This window comes from Crinia signifera, chromosome 6 (assembly GCF_055691185.1).
Source record: "Crinia signifera chromosome 6, ASM5569118v1, whole genome shotgun sequence".
NCBI lineage: Eukaryota > Metazoa > Chordata > Amphibia > Anura > Myobatrachidae > Crinia > Crinia signifera.
In genome coordinates, this window is record NC_139222.1 from 86,513,759 (window position 1) to 86,531,670 (window position 17,912).

A 17,912-nucleotide genomic window follows, 5' to 3' on the forward strand; every position below is an offset into this window, starting at 1 on the left:
ACCGGTGCATAAAGTACTTATGGACTTAATGGTTGGTCAATTTCAGAAAGTGGACAGGAAGTCTAGTAACTTTAAAAGATTGGAACGGATGGTCCCAATCAAGGATGAAGCATTTGAGAAATACTGTACTGTCCCTAAGGTTGATGCGGCGGTGGCCGAAGTTGTGTCAAAAACTACAATCCTTCTTGAGGATGGTGCTAGTCTCAAGGACAGTATGGACAAGAAAGCAGAGGGTGCACTGAAGAAAGTGCATGGTGCCTCAGCAGTATCCTTAAAAGCTGAGGTTGCTATGGCGTCAACCTCCAGGGCCTTAAGAGCATGGGGCTCATCCTTGGCCACTGATATTGAGGAAAATGTGTCATTATTATTCGGAAATAAGTTGGAGTCAATTATCCAATGAATGTCCTGTGGTAAGTCGGCTAGATTGCCGCAAGATAAGAAGCAGAGATATCATGGTCATTCATCTAGAGACCAATTCAAGGAAGCCAGGGCCTATAGGCCTGGTAGACAGTATGGTAGATTCTCTGGGTCTACAAGACAGTCCTTTCGTCAGGCCTCCAGAAGGGGGTTCAAGAAGTTCTGACAGCAAATACATAGGAGAGTCCATCCCAGTGGGAGGAAGACTATTGAAGTTTGTCCACCAGTGGGAAAAGTCAGTACAGGACAAATGGGTCCTTTCAGTGCTAAAATATGGATACAGGCTGGATTTCAAGCAGGTTCCAATAAGCTAAAGGTTTCTGAAGTCAAGAGACCCTACAGATTCAGAAGAGATACAGGCCTTGAGACAAATAATCAGGGATCTGTTAAAATCCAGAGCGGTAGAACCAGTTCCTTCCGGAGAGAAAGGGGCCGGTTTTTATTCAAAAATGTTTTTGGTTCGGAAGCCATCAGGGGCATTTCAGACAATATTAGACTTAAACAAATACATTGTGGAAAAAAAGTTTCAGATGGAAACTCTGAAATCCATAGTATAAGGCAGGCAGATTTCATGGCATCGGTGAACTAAGAGGGTGCTCCCATCCAGTTTTGGACCTTGCCACCTACTACTGCCTTGATCCGGACCAGTCTCCTTATCTATTATCCTAAAAACATCACGGATACTTATTGGGGACCCTAAGAAAAGGGCTCACCCAGGATTGAACCCGAACAGAGGACATCTATTCTAATTAGGAGAATAACACTCCACACTAACTCCTACCGCTGGTGACTCTGGACTTTTGGTTACCTCACGACCCAGCTATTTATAAGGAGACAATATAGGAACGGACTTACTCATCAGTGGCTACATTAATACGGTACCGTATTTACTGGACAATTTTTAACACCCCCCTATTGATTTTACTTGGTGAATTTTACCCACATTTATATGTCATACCCTATGTTCTTTTATATGTTTTTTAATTAAAATGTATCACCTTTTCATTCCATTGGCACACATTTGTTTATTACCACCTATTCTTAGCGCAGTGTACCCCCTTGTGTTTTTCCGTATCCAAAAGGAGGTTGACTACCCCCTACCCACACTGCAGCTTGGCAAAGCACCCCATATCTATTGCGCCCCCTACACAAGGCGGTAACCTGTTACCCCCTCTCCCCCCAGCAAAGTCATCTCTGCGTCTAGTTCTTCATCTTCTAGGGATGATGTCATCCACCATAGACATAATCCCGTGGGCAAGGTGGCGGATGAGGATTCTGCAAGCAGAAGCTCTGGCTCTCAGGAGAGTGCATTTAGACCTAAATACCAATATAGATTTAAGTCAAGGTGCAAGAGATTCTCTGGCATGGTGGCAAAGTCCATTCCTGAAACACAGAAACACTCCCCTATCTCAGCCTCACTATGGCCCTTATTCTGATCGGTGCGGATATTCCCGAATTCTTACGGTGCGGGCCGCACGCCACGCTGTGCGGCAGCGTGCGGGCATCGGCCGTAGAAACGCCCACGTGTCCTCCGCATTCGGACGGACTCACTCTTTAAGAACAGGGCGTGTGTACGGACGACATACAAACCATGCGTGTGCGGGGGAAACACTCCGATTCTGCACGGTCTGACCGCGTATGCACGGCCTTCCCGCGTCAGGCCAGACTACTCTTATCTGAGTTCCCAAATAGATCACATGACACACTTATGCAATTAACAAACCACTTTGAGAACAGATTGTTGCTCCTGGTCATCTGTTATTTAGCTAATTGATCCTTAAACACTTACAAGCACTATACATTAACCCTAACATTCCCTATGTGGATACAAATGTTATCTACCCTTTTACTGTGTACATATCTAAACATCCACATGTTTGTGTTTTAAATGCTTTTTATACTTTTAATGTTAAATTCTAAAATAACACACAGACAACTTCTTAAACAAAGGCAAACTTTTATTAAAACAAATACAACACATGGACCACCATCACTCGTCCAGCAGCAGGACACAGAGGTCCTCCACATGAGCCGTCATCCGCCTCAGGTCCTCCCTTAAGCTCATGAGAGCCCCTCTTACTCCCTGGGGTGGCTCCTGGTAATCTGTGTGCATGAGAAAGGGGGTACAACATTAATTATGCTACTCACGTACACCTTGTACAGTCAATCCTAAGTACCTACACCACAGGTCTTCAACCTGTGGCCCTCCAGATGTTGTGGAACTACATGTCCCAGCATGCCCTGAGGTTTTTTGGCATGCTCTTATAGGAAAAAATGTGGCAATGCATGTTGGAACATGTAGTTTCACAACATCTGGAGGGCCAAAGGTTGAAGACCCATGACCTACACCATGAGAAAACATACATACAAAAAAAGCCTTATCCACTCTTGTATGTTATGTCATCAAATATATGATCATGATGCTGCCACCACACACACACACTTGTGTGACATATACATTTCACAATCTATATATCAAAAACAGAACCACACTTGAGGATCACTCACACTTGTCCTGGCCAAAGACTCCTCACTCAACTCAAAACATACACCCACTACAACATGCCACATTGACCCATACATATATACCTGCATGTTACTGCTTAATAGCTAAACTGCATGATAGATAGATCGAATAGATAGAATAGATACCACAGGAAAATGCTAGGCTACTCCCTCTTCCCATTACTTCATGATTCCTTGTCACATTTGCCACATAGGTGAAAGTGCAGCACTAATCCGCTTCCATACACCAAACAATTTCTAAGGTCAATCCATCATACATAATACCTTACAAAAATACATGACAACAACACGGGCACACTGGCTAGAGGGGGGCCCATGCAAACTGCCCACATGGGACTCCAGTATAAATCAGGCCTGCCCATATTCCATTGATGTTTTATTGTTGTTTCTATACAAAGAGCATCCATAAATTAAGACTCATCACCATGAGCATCCAGATTGCACGTTTGCAGCATGGGCCTATAAGACCAAAGTGTGTCTGTTGTTTTCCATTTTTTGGGACTACTCTTTACTATATTATAGGAAAATTGAATCAGCTGTGCGACATAACAACCTGTACCTAACTCAGTAATGAAGCATTATGTCTACTTACCCCTGCCAGGCAGCTCCACCAGGTCCTCATCCTCCACATTGGGAGGTGGTGGCACATCGTCCAGGGGTAGGGGCACCTCCTCCTCCTCCACGTCGACCTCCTGTGCCTCCTCCGTGTCCTCCTCTGTCACATAACTGTGGGCCTGTGACTCCTCCTCAATGCCCACCTCCTGTCTGGCCTCCTCAATGGGCACCTCCTGGGAGTCCTCCTCATTGCCCACCTCCTGTCTGGCCTCCGCACTGCCCACCTCCTGGGCCTCCTGACGGGCCTGTCTGGCTCTCTCCCGCGCTGTGGGTTAAACAAACATAATGGGTGAGTGTCATTTCACATTGAAATTACTCTAACAAGTACATCTCATAACCACATTATATATGTGTTATATATCACACATATAGTATATGGCTTTTCTATGTCATAAACACCCAATTGACCTCATGTAATATTAATATTAAATAATGTTAAAATGCAAACACTCACTGGCCTAGATGCAGTAGCCTTCAAAAGTGATAAAATGTAGAGTGATAAACACGCAGCCAATCAGATCCTTCCTGTCATGTCACAGACTGTAGTTGTAAAATGCCAGGTAGGAGCTGATTGCCTGCCTGTTTGTTACTCTCCATTTTAACACTTTTGAAGCAGACCGAATCCTGGCCACTGTAATTTATAGGTATTTGGCGAAAATACTTACAGCGTTGCAGACGCCGCCTCAGAGCCTGCAGACGATCCGGCTCCCGCCTCCGCAGGTCGGACCATCGCCTCTCCAGTTGGGCGATGGTCCTCCGCACATGAGTGCGGGCGAATATGCGGCGCCGGGCCGCAACATACGCCCGGCGCTTATCCCTATTGGAGATGAAGGGGCCTGCCTGCCCCAGTCTCCGCTCCATCACTCCCACCAGCGCCAGTAGCTCCGCAGTGGAGAAGGGTTCTGCACGCTGGTAGGCAGCCATTTTAGGAGTGGCACTAATCAAACAATCAGGTGCTGTCATTGGTTGGTTAGAGTGATATTTGGTATTAACTTTATTGTTCATTGTTACACTAACAGCGTGTATGCGCCCGAACATACGGCTAACCCATTGCATCGCACCCCCATCCTAAACACACAGTCTAAACTAAGATGTAAACACATTATATATAATCTATAACATTCACCAAACATGGGTATAAGCACCAGGTGAAATAGTCTGCATCACTAGACACTTACACCTAACTCAACAAGGTACTAAACAGCTATTTTATAATGAAAGCTATGCAACAGAAACATAGCAAATAGTGGCAGACCTTTTCCCAAAATTACGCCATGGTGCCATGTGTACACTTACCTTCTACTGGGCCATACTACAGAGGTGGAATGAAAAGTAGCTAGCATCCAGCCTGAATTTGGAGTGCTTTCACATGTGATTTGGATGCTAGCACTGATTACTTGTGGCTAAGTGGTGGACTGGATTGACATATGGAATGGGTAGTGTCAGTTGTACTACATAGCAAACAAGTGCACAGTACAGAAGTACATTCAAATATACATGTAATGTCTGACCTCAGTTGTATTGGGTCATTGGTGTTGGAATCTGCATTTAGCTAATAAATCAGACTTACTGAGTTTGCCAGGTTTTTTGTACATATTTTTCAACACCAAGGGGCGGCCCGTATGCGCCGCACGGTTGACGCTGGCGTACGGGACGCGGCCGTACGGAACGCAGGTTGCAGCTGATTAACGCCAATTACAGAAATAGTATTTAAAGTAGTCCTAGAAAGGCAAACACTTGTTGCAAACATGCCAGGCTCAGAGTCAGAGGAAGACCAGGTGGTGCAGAATCTCTTGGCACGCATGGAGGCCAACACCACCTATGTCCCCCTCAACCCAGAGGACCCAGATGGCCCATCAACATCAGGCCAATCAGCAGCTGGGCCATCCTCAGCTTCAGCAGAATCATTGGGAACACAGCAGGTGGCTTCCCAACAGAGTAGCCAGCCCAGCACTTCAGGTACAGCAACCGGTGGCCGTGGCAGTGCCAGTGCCCGTGCCCACAGTGGGGCAACACGGGAACCAACAACACGAAACATGGCATATGAACCGCGGGAGCTTGACATCCTGGTGACCCGGGCACGTGATTTAATTGAGTGTCCAGCGGTGAAGTTGACACACACAAGGAGATGGAAGATCTGGGAGGAGATAACGGCGGAGATTAATGCAGTGGCTCCACAAGTTCGTCAGACGGAGCATGTTAAGAAGAGGCAAGTACATGTGTGTTACATTAGAGTAGTACAAGTCCAGTAATGTTTACATTCAATATTAGATGGAGTTGGGCAATGGGTGTTCACGTTGCTTGAAGGCACAGACATGTTGGCCATGACATTGAATTGATAGTTATTGGAGGGTGACTGTTTTTGTATCTTCTAAGGGTTGGTATGAAAAATGAATATAATGTAAGTTTGGTGTCAGTAGGCACATGTTGTATTATGTTTCAGATTGCAATGGGTGCTACAGCAAACATGAGGAGTTACATGTATTAATATGTACACTTTGATTGCAGGTGGCACGACTTCAAAGGCAACCTCAAGAAGAAATTGACCGAGCGGTGGCAACACAGCCAGACCTCTGGGGCTGGCCCCATGCCATCCAAGCTGGAGCTCACCCCCCTGGAAGAGATGGCCCAGTGCTGTATTGCAGTGGAGGAGGTCCGGGGGGTGAGCACTATAGACAGCGAGTCCCCAGCGGAAGTGATGGCTTCTACTCTTGAAGGTAATTATTTGCCAGGCCATAAGTAGATGTTTTAAATTTGCCATGGAATGTGTGGTAATTGGTAATTTCTCGTTCAACAGCATCGCCACCGCTTGGTCAAGATTCTCTTGAGGAGGTTGTGGAGTCTGTGCCACCTGGCCCCAGTAGCAGGCCCGTGCAGCAGCAGCCGGGATTGTCCCCGGCTGAATTGTCCATGTGGGGCCGTGTACTGGATAGTATTGTTCAGCAGGGAGAGTCGGCATTCGAGCGGGTGCGTAGGGCCGAGGAGGTGCTGCAGGGTTTGACCACCAGCCAGCAGAGTATTGCTGAGAGCCTGCAGGCTATGAATGCCAGCCAGCAAGCTATGGCTGCCAGCCACCAAGCTATTGCTGGTAGCCTGCAGGTGCTGGCTGATCCAGCCCTGCGGCAAAACGACCTCCTCCTCCGCCATAATGAACTTATGGTGGAGCTAGTTAACAGCAATAGGGCCCTAATGTCACCCGCTTCGAGTGCATTACCAACCTCATCACTCCCTGCTGCCAGAGGGGGAAGAAGATTCACCCCCTCACCAGCATGTGCTCCACATGAGCCACCATCGGACTCTGGCCGTGGACGAGGCAGAAGAGCTGCTGCACGTGGCAAGGAGCCTGCCAGGGGCAAACGTGCTCGCAAATGAACTTGTGTCCCCATTAATGTCTTCTCAAATCTTCCATTGAGCTGTGTGTGTCAGCATCCTGTGTCCAAATCCGTGCCCAGGGTCACCACTTTTGCCCGCAGTTCAAATGTCATGTTTGGTTCACCTGTTGCCCTGTTTCGGCTACCATTACTGTGTGCTGTACTTGAAGTGTTGGTGCTGTACTTTTGTTGTGAACACCTGATGTGTTCCCAATGATTCTGCTGTGGCTATTTATTATATATTATGTCATTTTTGTCCTGGTATGGTACCATTTGTTTTGTTATGGGTTTGAAATTTGTACCAAAGTTTCTTTAATAAATTTTATGTTGGCCCCCCAAATGTCTGTATTAATTAATACATGCACAAGTGCCATGTGTATTAGTATTATTAATATTAAGTTGTGTGCATTATTTGCAGTGTAAAAGTGTGTGACAAGTGCAGCATGTAAAGTTCCCTTTAAGCTGCAATGCTTCCAATTGTAGCAGTGAGAAGCGTGTAATTAACAAGTAATGGGTAAAGTATGTGATTGTATTGTGTTCAGGTGACATTGGTTGAGGTGCGTTCGTCCTGATTAGGCGTTCCAATTGCCTAGCGCATGACCGAATGGTGTCCGCAAAGCGAGAGTAGCCTTTTGGACACCGCACATTTCTTCCCTTTTTGTTCGCGTGCATTCGGCGTGCTGTCCGAATGCACGCCTACCAAAATGTGTGTACTCCCCCGTGTCCGCCCATGTTTCCGCCCAGTTTAGCCCACTTTGAAACTACGCCCCTGTGTCATTCCGCATGACGCCCATAACACACCCATATTGCCCGAATGATTGCGGTGCACATTTCTGAACGGTATTAGTGAGAACAAGTACGGATACCATGCGTGGCACATGCGCGTCGCGTTCTCCACGCATGCGCAGACGGCTAAAAAACGCCATCCGAAAGAATTCGGGAATATCCGCACCGATCAGAATAAGGGCCTATGTGACATTGACCACAGACGCAAGTTCCTCTGGTTGGGGGGCACATATGCAGGAAGCAAGATGTCAGGGCCTATGATCCAAGGCAGAACGCGTAATGTCTTCCAACCAAAGGAAAATGCGAGCAGTAGTAAATGCAGGATCAAGTAAAGCACAAACATCTAACAATATTGTCAGACAACACCTCCTTAGTGGCATATGTCAACAAACAGGGCGGCACCAAAAGTCAAGCCCTGTTAGAAGAAGTGGCAAAAATATTGCCGTGGGCAGAATCAATGTGTCACTGTCAGCTCTGCATGTCCCTGGAGAAAACAATACTCTGGCAGACTTCCTCAGCAGAGAACAAGTATGGCCAGGGGAATGGGAGATAAATCAGCAGGTGTTCAGGGAAATAACACAAAAGTTCGGGGTCCCTCAAATAGACCTCATGGCGACACACATAAACAAGAAAGTCCAACGCTTCTTCTCAAGGTACCATCTTCCAGGGTCAGAAGGAGTCGATGTGTTCTCCCTAGGGAGAGTTCAAACTCGCTGTGTTTTCCCCATTCCCGATGATTTCTGGCATCCTGAAGAAAATACGACAGGAACAAGCCACAGTAGTGATCATTCTCCCTTACTGGCCCAGGCGGAGCTGGTTCCCAACTGTCCTCAGGATGGTGGTGCAGGGGCCTTGGACTCTGCCAATGATCCCCGACCTATTGCATCAGGGTCCACTACTCCATCCAGACATCAAAACATTGAAATTGACTGCCTGGATGTTGAGCGGGCGATTCTGACAGAGAAAGGGGTGTCAGAGCAGGTGGCAGGCTTTCTGTTGAAAGCAAGGAAGGCAGTTTCTTCAAAAATATACCACAAGGTCTGGAAGAAATTTCTGTCCTGGGCTCAGACGTATCCTGAAAACATTAGGTTCGGAACACCTTGTGTCCTACAATTTCTCTATGATGGCTTTGTACTAGGACTGGCAGCCTCTACCTTAAGAGTTCAGATTTCTGCTCTATCTATCCTCCTGGATAGGAAACGGTCAGATGATCCTCTCATCAAACAATTCATACAGGCATTAAAGAGAGAACGTCCAAGACTTAAGGAACCATTGGCTCCATGGGACTTGAACCTGGTTCTGAACGTCCTTATGTCTTCTCCCTTTGAACCATTGGACCAGGTATCTTTGAAGTACGTTACCTGGAAGGTCATCTTCTTAACAGCTATCACCTCTGCCAGGAGAGTGAGCGAACTTCAGGCGCTGTGGTCAGAACAGCCGTACCTAAATATCTTTCCTGATAAGATAGTACTAAGAACAAATCCTGGTTTCTTACCAAAGGTAGTCTCAGGGTTTCACTTGAATCAGGAAGTATTCTTGCCAACTTTCTTTCCAAATCCAAAGGATGCTGAAGAGGAAAGATTGCATAAATTAGATGTTCACAGAGCAATCTCAGTCTATCTCCTGAGAGTAAGTGAGTTTCGGAAGGTGAAACAGCTCTTCATTCTCCACTCGGGACCGAGAAAAGGAGAAGCAGCCTCTAAAGGAACGATAGCCCGATGGATCAAGGAAGCTATCTCGCCTATAGAGAAAACAACATGGAAGCTCCAGAGAAGCTAAAGGCACACTCCACTAGGGCAGTCTCGACGTTGTGGGCCAACAGAGCGCTGCTCTCAGCGAAAGAAATATGTGCCGCAGCTACATGGTCTTCCATTCATACTTTTTCCAATTATTATAATTTGGATGTATCTCCCGCCCACTTTGGGAAGGTGGTGCTCCAACAAGCTGTACTGTGATTATGTTTAATATATCCTTCTTGAGCATCATCTAGTTGTGTGGTTTTGCATTATCCCTCCCTTATTATAGTTTTGCTTTGGTACATCCCAGAGTAATGGCTGCCATGGAGGGTGAGGAAGAAAGGATCTAATTATACTTACGATAATTCCGTTTCTTCCGATCCACTCCATGGCAGCCTAGATTTCCCCCCCTGTAATTATCCTTTATATAGGAGACACTCAAAAGACTGCAGGGTGTGGAGGAAGGGGAGGATATATACCCAAGGTGGGCGGAGTCAAATCTACCTGTCTAAACATAGGAGCAAGAGGAAATAACCCAGAGTAATGGCTGCCATGGAGTGGATCGGAAGAAATGGAATTATCGTAAGTATAATTAGATCCTTTCTCTGCTAATTGTTGTGGTTTCTATTCTGTGGGGTCCTTGCTTGGGTATTCCATCCTCTACCACGAGTTCCAACAGGGCAGGCCGTGAAGTGTTGGGCTGGGGGATAGGCTGTTAATAGATAAGAAGGGGGCTGAGGACCTCAACCCCCAACAACGTTGTACTTGTATAATTAGTACAGCCTCCTCCAGCCACCATCTAGGTTTACAACAGGCGGTGTCAAGATAGAGATAGGGGGTATTCAATCCAGGAGTCTGACTATTGGAATGTCCCGACAATCAGAACACTACCTGTTTTCGACGGCTTCTGACACTAACTCTCACTCGATGAGTGAGATGCTGCGTGTGCCAGAGAAAGGGGACGCTGCGTGTGCCAGAGAGAGGGGACGCTGCATGTGCCAGAGAGAGGGGACGCTGTGTGTGCCAGAGAGAGGGGACGCTGCATGTGCCGGAGAGAGGAGACGCTTGTGTATGCCAGAGAGGGGGGACGCTTGCGTGTGCCGGAGAGAGGGGACGCTTGTGTGTGCCGGAGAGAGGGGACGCTTGTGTGTGGAAGAAGGAAGAGGCGACGCTGTGAGACCCGGTGACCGAGTGCCGGTACCGGGTTACTAGAAATCAGGAGCCGGAGCCGGCAGAGAGAAGGCGCCAGACCTGGGACCTGTGTGAAGCAGGCGAGTGATCAGGAATGCGGGGCAGCAGGGAGAGCTGACGCTGGGACCACAAAGCTCACCGGATGCTGAGCTAAGTATAGTGGGATGTCGGGTGTGAGGGCGCTGGGGTGAGATTGTGTGTGCAGGACAGTAAGAACGGGATTGTGTGCAGGCGCTGTGGGGGTTGTGTGAGAGTGTGTGTACTGGACAGCAAATAGGGGCTAAAAGGGAGTGTGTGTGCGTTGTGGGGGCTCTGAGTTGCTCTAAGGGCCGTGGCACGCTGAGCATTGTGGACATATCTGCAGATTTATTTTAAATAATGTGTCCTTTGAGCATGTTGCAGGTACACATTGTGCTGCCTGAGGTGAGAGTGGGCCACTGAGGACAACTGTGCAACTGGAAGAAATTACAGAGGAAGCGGGCGGATACGGAGTGGAGTGTCAGCAGACTGCAAGATGGATAAGTATATTTGATCACTGAAACTATTGTTTGTAATACTATTGTAATACTGCTGTGGTAATACCATTTTGAGTGGGTGTTATTACATTTCCCCAGCTAGGTACAATAAGTGGGAACAAGGTTGAGAATCTCCACCAGTGTGCATCTTGTCAAATGTACACGCCAATGGACATTGCGTTCCAGGGTTAGTATATCTGTATATCTGTATATATGCAAGCAGGTGGTAGATCTGGAAGCCCAGGTCAGGGAACTTGAGTGCCACATTGCAACACTGAGGGATATATCTAACCTTGAGCAGAGTTTGCAGCTTACCATCCCTGCAATAGAGGAAGAGGAGGCCCATAGAGGGAGAGATGATGAGTCCGATGAGAATAAGAGAGTATGTAGCTGGGTGACAGTTAGGGGATCTAAGAAGAGTAGACGACGTAGGAAGCGGCAGGCAAGCTCTGAGCTACCAAACCCTAGTAGATACGCCCAATTGGACGAAGATACTATGTTTGGAAGCAAGGATCTAGGGGAGCTGGAAGGGAAGGCTTTCTCTAGAAACCAGAGGAATACCACCTCTGGCAAGAAGAGGAATTTGGATAGGAAGGGCCAAAGACAGATAGTGGTGGTAGGGGATTCAATAACTAGGAAAGTGGATAGGACAATATCCTATCGGGACTGTGATAGGCGTACAGTTTGTTTTCTCCCTGGTGCTCGGGTACATCATATCATGGACCGGGTGGACAGATTATTGGGAGGGGCTGGGGAAGACCCAGCGGTCTTGGTGCATGTCGGCACCAATGACAAAGTTAGCAGTAGATGGGAAGTCCTCAAAAAAGACTTTAGGGATCTAGGCAATAAACAGGGTGAGGACATCTAAGTTCATCATCTCAGATATATTACCAGTGCCATGAGCTTGCCCAGGGAGATAAGGGAGGTAAACATGTGGTTCAGAGATTGGTGCAGGAGGGAGGGATTTGAGTTCATAGATAATTGGGTGGACTTCTCAGGCACCATCTTTATTGCCATGATGGATTGCACCTGAACGAGGAGGGGACAGGGGTGCTTGGGAGTAGAATGGTGGGAAGGTTGGAGGAGATTTTAAACTAGGAGGGAGGGGGGAGGGAACAGCTAGAAATAGTGGGAAAATAATTGAGGATAGTGTGGAAGGCACAGTAAACTTTATTGTGGAGGAAATATGGGGAAGAGAGGAAGAAGGGACCAAGGAATGCAAAGGTTATGAGAGTTATTATTTTATGCGATGCTGGTCTACCATTACAGGATCTTTATATAAACATGGCAGGTAATGCAGTGAGGATAGAGGAAAAGCGGAATTTAAAATGCCTCTATCTGAATGCTAGGAGTTTAACTGGTAAGATGGGGGAATTAGAGACCTTAGCCTCAAAAGAAGACTTTGATTTGATAGATATCACTGAAACTTGGTGGGATGAGTCACATGAGTGGTAGGCTAACATAAATGGTTACAGTCTGTTTAAGAAAAATAGATCAGGTAGAAGGGGAGGTGGTGTATGTTTATATGTTAAACCTTTAGAAGAGAAAAGAGAAAGTGGAGTAATGTGGGTGCACTCAGAGGATAATCATTGGAAATGTCCAACTGATATGACACAATACCTTAAAACATAACTTTTATTCAGTTAATATAAAAAGAAGTGTACTAATTACACCTTCCTAAATAAGACATAGTAAGTGTGTGCAAAAAAAATTAGAAAATGTGATTAAAAAATATGATGTGGAATCTTGTAGCGGGTAGTTCACATGTATTTCACTTGGAGATTATATCTCCTTTATATCAAGTGGGATAGTCTCCCAAGTTGATGGTATTTCTTGGTGGTTTATTTTTCCTTTTTAACTTCAGGTTAATAAAGAATGTTGCAGCCACTTGTGTCAATATGTGTAACAGTTCTTCCCAATACTATGTTGCCTTCTCTTGATTCGTAGTATTTAATTCAATACATTTGTATCAGACTTATTTATTTCTGGTGCTTTGCCAGGTAATCATTCATACACTGTCCCCCTGTATTGGTTCGGGGCTGTGTGTAATACCCCTTTCACATCGCACTTTTAAAACGGTAAATTGCCATTTTTTTCCCTTTTTAAAACGTTTAAGCCTGCACTGTGAATGCACCACAGCCGATTTACCGTTTAAAGTTAACTGGCATTTCGAACCGTGTAAAAAGCAGAGTCCTACACGGTTCCTTGCCGTTTTTTGTGCAATGTGAATGTGTACAATGCTATGCATTCACAGTGCAGGCTTAAACGTTTTAAAAAGGGAAAAAAAAACAGCAATTTACCGTTTTAAAAGTGCGATGTGAAAGGAGTATAAACCGGTATTTAAAACGGTAATCTGCGGCAATGTTAAGGCTCTGACCCGTTTTAATTACCGTTTTAAATACCGTTTTTTAAAACGTGTCGGCGATGTGAAAGTGGTATAATACTTTACTATTAGGTAGGAAATGAGTTACACTTTGGACTTGTAATTTCTATGGCTGCAATGGTTAACCCTTCTGAAGTAATGTTTGACTCAGAGCAATGTGGGTTTTTAATCTCTAATGGTGATTAGATCTATTTTTACATTATAGATTGTATCCCATTCCCTGTGTGTCTCACAATGGAGCTTGTGGAGCAAGTGTTGTATACTGCAGGCTCCAGGGGCGTAGCTATGCTGAGGCAGCCCCCGCCATGGCTTGGAGGAGCCAACGCCTGCTGGGTGCACTGAGAACTGAAGAGAGGTCACTGTCTGCACACAGAGCTGGCGCTGGCTGCTCAGCACGCTCTGCAGTGCAGGAAGGCACCGACCTGGACAAGCGTCTCGGCTCTCCCTGCTGCTCCTCTCAAACAGCTGACAGGCAGCAGCAAGCTACAGCAGTGGAGAAGAAAGCTCTGCAGCCCGATCCCCCTGGCCGGTCCTCTCCCCCTCAGGTAAACACACACAGGCTCCCCACTGCTGCTGCGTAACCTGCATCTCACAGGCAGATGTCTGCCTGTGAGGAGGAAACTCGAGGCTGTTATTATCAGTTCCCACAGCCCCCTCTCCGACAGGTTGTATACCCTCCCTCCCCCACTCTGGAGTCTCAGGGTACACAGTTAACGCACTAAACCTCAAGTCTCAGCAGCTCAGAGTCAGAACAGAAGCTTCCTCTCTGCATTTCCTCCTGTACGTGTTGCTCCGCCCCCAGATCTCCTGCTACAGCTTCTCAGAACTTCTGCTGTCCTCCCCTGCTTACTGTGAGTCTAGATTCTATCCCTAGTTGTGCCACTGCCTCTACCTACCCCATGTGTGCCCCTGCCCACCCCATGTGTGCCCCTGCCCACCCCATGTGTGCCCTTGCTCCTGCCTACCCCATGTGTGTCCATCCCACCCCATGTGTGCCCCTGCCCACCCCATGTGTGTCCATCCCACCCCATGTGTGCCCCTACCCACCCCATGTGTGCCCCTGTCCATCATATGTGTGCCCTTGCTCCTGCCCACCCCATGTGTGTCCATCCCACCCCATGTGTGCCCCTGCCCACCCCATGTGTGCCCCTGCCCACCCCATGTGTGTCCCTGCCCACCCCATGTGTGTCCCTGTCCATCATATGTGTGCCCTTGCTCCTGCCCACCCCATGTGTGTCCATCCCACCCCATGTGTGCCCCTGCCCACCCCATGTGTGCCCCTGCCCACCCCATGTGTGCCCCTGCCCACCCCATGTGTGCCCCTGCCCACCCCATGTGTGCCCCTGCCCACCCCATGTGTGCCCCTGCCCACCCCATGTGTGTCCCTGTCCATCATATGTGTGCCCTTGCTCCTGCCCACCCCATGTGTGTCCATCCCACCCCATGTGTGCCCCTGCCCACCCCATGTGTGTCCCTGCCCACCCCATGTGTGCCCCTGCCCACCCCATTTGTGCCCCTGCCCACCCCATGTGTGCCCCTACCCACCCCATGTGTGCCCCTGTCCATCATATGTGTGCCCTTGCTCCTTCCCACCCCATGTGTGTCCATCCCACCCCATGTGTGCCCCTGCCCACCCCATGTGTGTCCCTGCCCACCCCATGTGTGTCCCTGCCCACCCCATGTGTGTCCCTGTCCATCATATGTGTGCCCTTGCTCCTGCCCACGCCATGTGTGCCCCTGTCCATCATATGTGTGCCCTTGCTCCTGCCCACGCCATGTGTGCCCCTACCCACCGCCATGTGTGCCCCTGTCCATCATATGTGTGCCCTTGCTCCTGCCCACCCCATGTGTGTCCATCCCACCCTATGTGTGCCCCTGCCCACCCCATGTGTGTCCGTGCTCCTGCCCACCCCATGTGTGCCCCTGCCCACCCCATGTGTGCCCCTACCCAACCCATGTGTGTCACTGTCCATGATATGTGTGACCTTGCTCCTGCTCACCCCATGTGTGTCCTTTCCACCCCATGTGTGACCCTTTGCCATCTCTACCTCTGACCCCCCCCCCCCATGTGTTCCTTTGTTGCTTTCCCCATCTGTACCTCTGCAGCTCTGATATGTCCTTATCTGTACCCATTTCCCCCCCCCCCCCCTCCATGACTGTTTGCTGCAAGACCAACACAAGACCATGTACAGCGCCACACATTTGAAGAATGCAGGTAAGCACAATTTTTTAGTAGTAAAGCACTGGGGAGGGTCTGTGTGGATGTGGGGAGGGTTCTGCTCCTTCTCTCCATGGTGACTTACTGCCTGACATCTATTGAGTGTTACCTTATGTCTAGTGTACAGTGTAAGGTGCATTACAGTGTGTGGTGTGTAGTGTAAGTGGCGTACATTGTAAGTGGCATTATGTGTGTGGTGTACATTGTAAGTGGCATTATGGTGTGTGGCGTACAGTGTAAGTGGCATTACGGTGTGTGGCGTACAGTGTAAGTGGCATTACGGTGTGTGGTGTACAATGTAAGTGGCATTATGTGTGTGGTGTACAGTGTGTGGCATTACGGTTTGTGGCATACAATGTAAGTGGCATTATGTGTGTGGCGTACAGTGTAAGTGGCATTACGGTGTGTGGCGTACAGTGTAAGTGGCATTACGGTGTGTGGCGTACAGTGTAAGTGGCATTGTGTGTGGTGTACAATGTAAGTGGCATTATGGTGTGTGGCGTACAGTGTAAGTGGCATTATGGTGTGTGGCATACAGTGTAAGTGGCATTATGTATGTGGTATACAGTTTAAGTGGCATTATGTGTGTGGCGTACAGTGTAAGTGGCATTATGGTGTGTGGCGTACAGTTTAAATTGTATTACGGTGTGTAGTATATAGTGTAAGTGGCATTATGTGTGTGGCATACAGTGTAAGTGGCATTACAGTGTGTGGCGTACAGTGTAAGTGGCAATACAGTGTGTGGCGTACAGTGTAAGTGGCATTATGTGTGTGGTGTACAGTGTAAGTGGCATTACAGTGTAAGTGGCATTACATTGTGTGGCATACAGTGTAAGTGGCATTATGTGTGTGGAGTATAGTGTAAGTGGCACTACGGTGTGTGTGGCATACAGTGTACGAGAAATGATTGTGTAAGCAGCATTATGGGGGGGGGCGCCAGATACTATTTTGGCAGGGGGGAGCAAAATTTATAGTTACGCCACTGGCAGGCTCACAATTGTATGCTGTACCAGGAGTTTTTATTATTACATATTTTGTTACAGTGCCATGTACATTTTATCTTAGTATCAGTGTTCGGTTCTGCACTATGCCGATATTGGTAGTGCTCACCCCGAGTGGGGATGCGATTTGTTGGTCAGATATTCCTTTTAATCATACATTGTGTCACATTCACCATAGTTAATAATACTGCTGTGGTACTGCTTTTATTATATACAAATTGTAATTGGCGCTTCTGAAACAAATTAACATTTATGTTCTATTTTAGAATATAGTAACATTTGTCATGTCCTGTTATATTTGTGATCACTACAGATCCCGTGCACCCGGCAACTCCTGCCTTGTGCTGCTGGAGTGTGTTTAATGCCGACTCCACATACGGGGTTATTCTTTATTTAACCCCGGTTCACTTGTTCCTCCTGCTTTAATATATGTATATTCATTTGTTCACCACAGTATATACACACAATTCGCCATATATTGCTATCCGAGTAGGTCTCTGTTTCTAACACTGTAGCTCCAATGCACCCGGCGTTGTAGCCTCGTGCTGCTGAAGCGCTCTCGGCGTTTACAGGTGTGGCATAAAGCTTTGCCACTATCTTTCTCATTTGCCGCACATTGCTTCTTATTATTTGTTTATTTAGAAATACATACATTTTCCGACATTTAGAAGATACTATTTCTATATTGTTATAGTTTCCAACATCGAGCGTCTATGCGCATTTCACCGGCTATACCGGCTTCCTCAGGGCAAGCCGAGTGACCCTCCTCCATGGCTATTTATTCTATTTCCTTGGTTTCCATTGTTAGGGGTGGGTCCCAATAATTTTTCTACGTACTGCAGAAATTGCATGAATTTATATTTTTATTCTAATTGAAGTTAGAATGAACAATGTAGTACTTTTTGCTGACTTAGCTTCTAAATTTAAAAGAGAAATCAAAAATTAAAAAGAATATGAGGATATAATCCATATGGAGACGAACAAAATAGAGCACTCTGTGCGGAATTGAAAACCCCTCTTTCTTTATCTTAAACCTTGCCTGAAACCCCACATAAGAGAAGATATTTACGTGGGAACAGGGGAGATGGTAGAATCTGTATGGGTGGAAATTGCAGGTAATAATGGTGTGAAAAAGCTAATAGTAGGGACATGC

At 47.2% G+C, this 17,912-nt stretch overlaps 1 long non-coding RNA gene across 1 annotated transcript; it reads right to left on the minus strand.

Moving 5' to 3' along the window:
- Window positions 1–2,376: 2,376 nt before the first annotated feature.
- Window positions 2,377–5,518, minus strand: LOC146007008 (uncharacterized). Its single transcript, XR_014444192.1, has 3 exons — window positions 4,855–5,518; window positions 3,536–3,823; window positions 2,377–2,520 (listed from the first exon to the last, which is right to left on the minus strand). It is a non-coding gene; the product is annotated as an uncharacterized LOC146007008 (long non-coding RNA).
- Window positions 5,519–17,912: the final 12,394 nt, after the last annotated feature.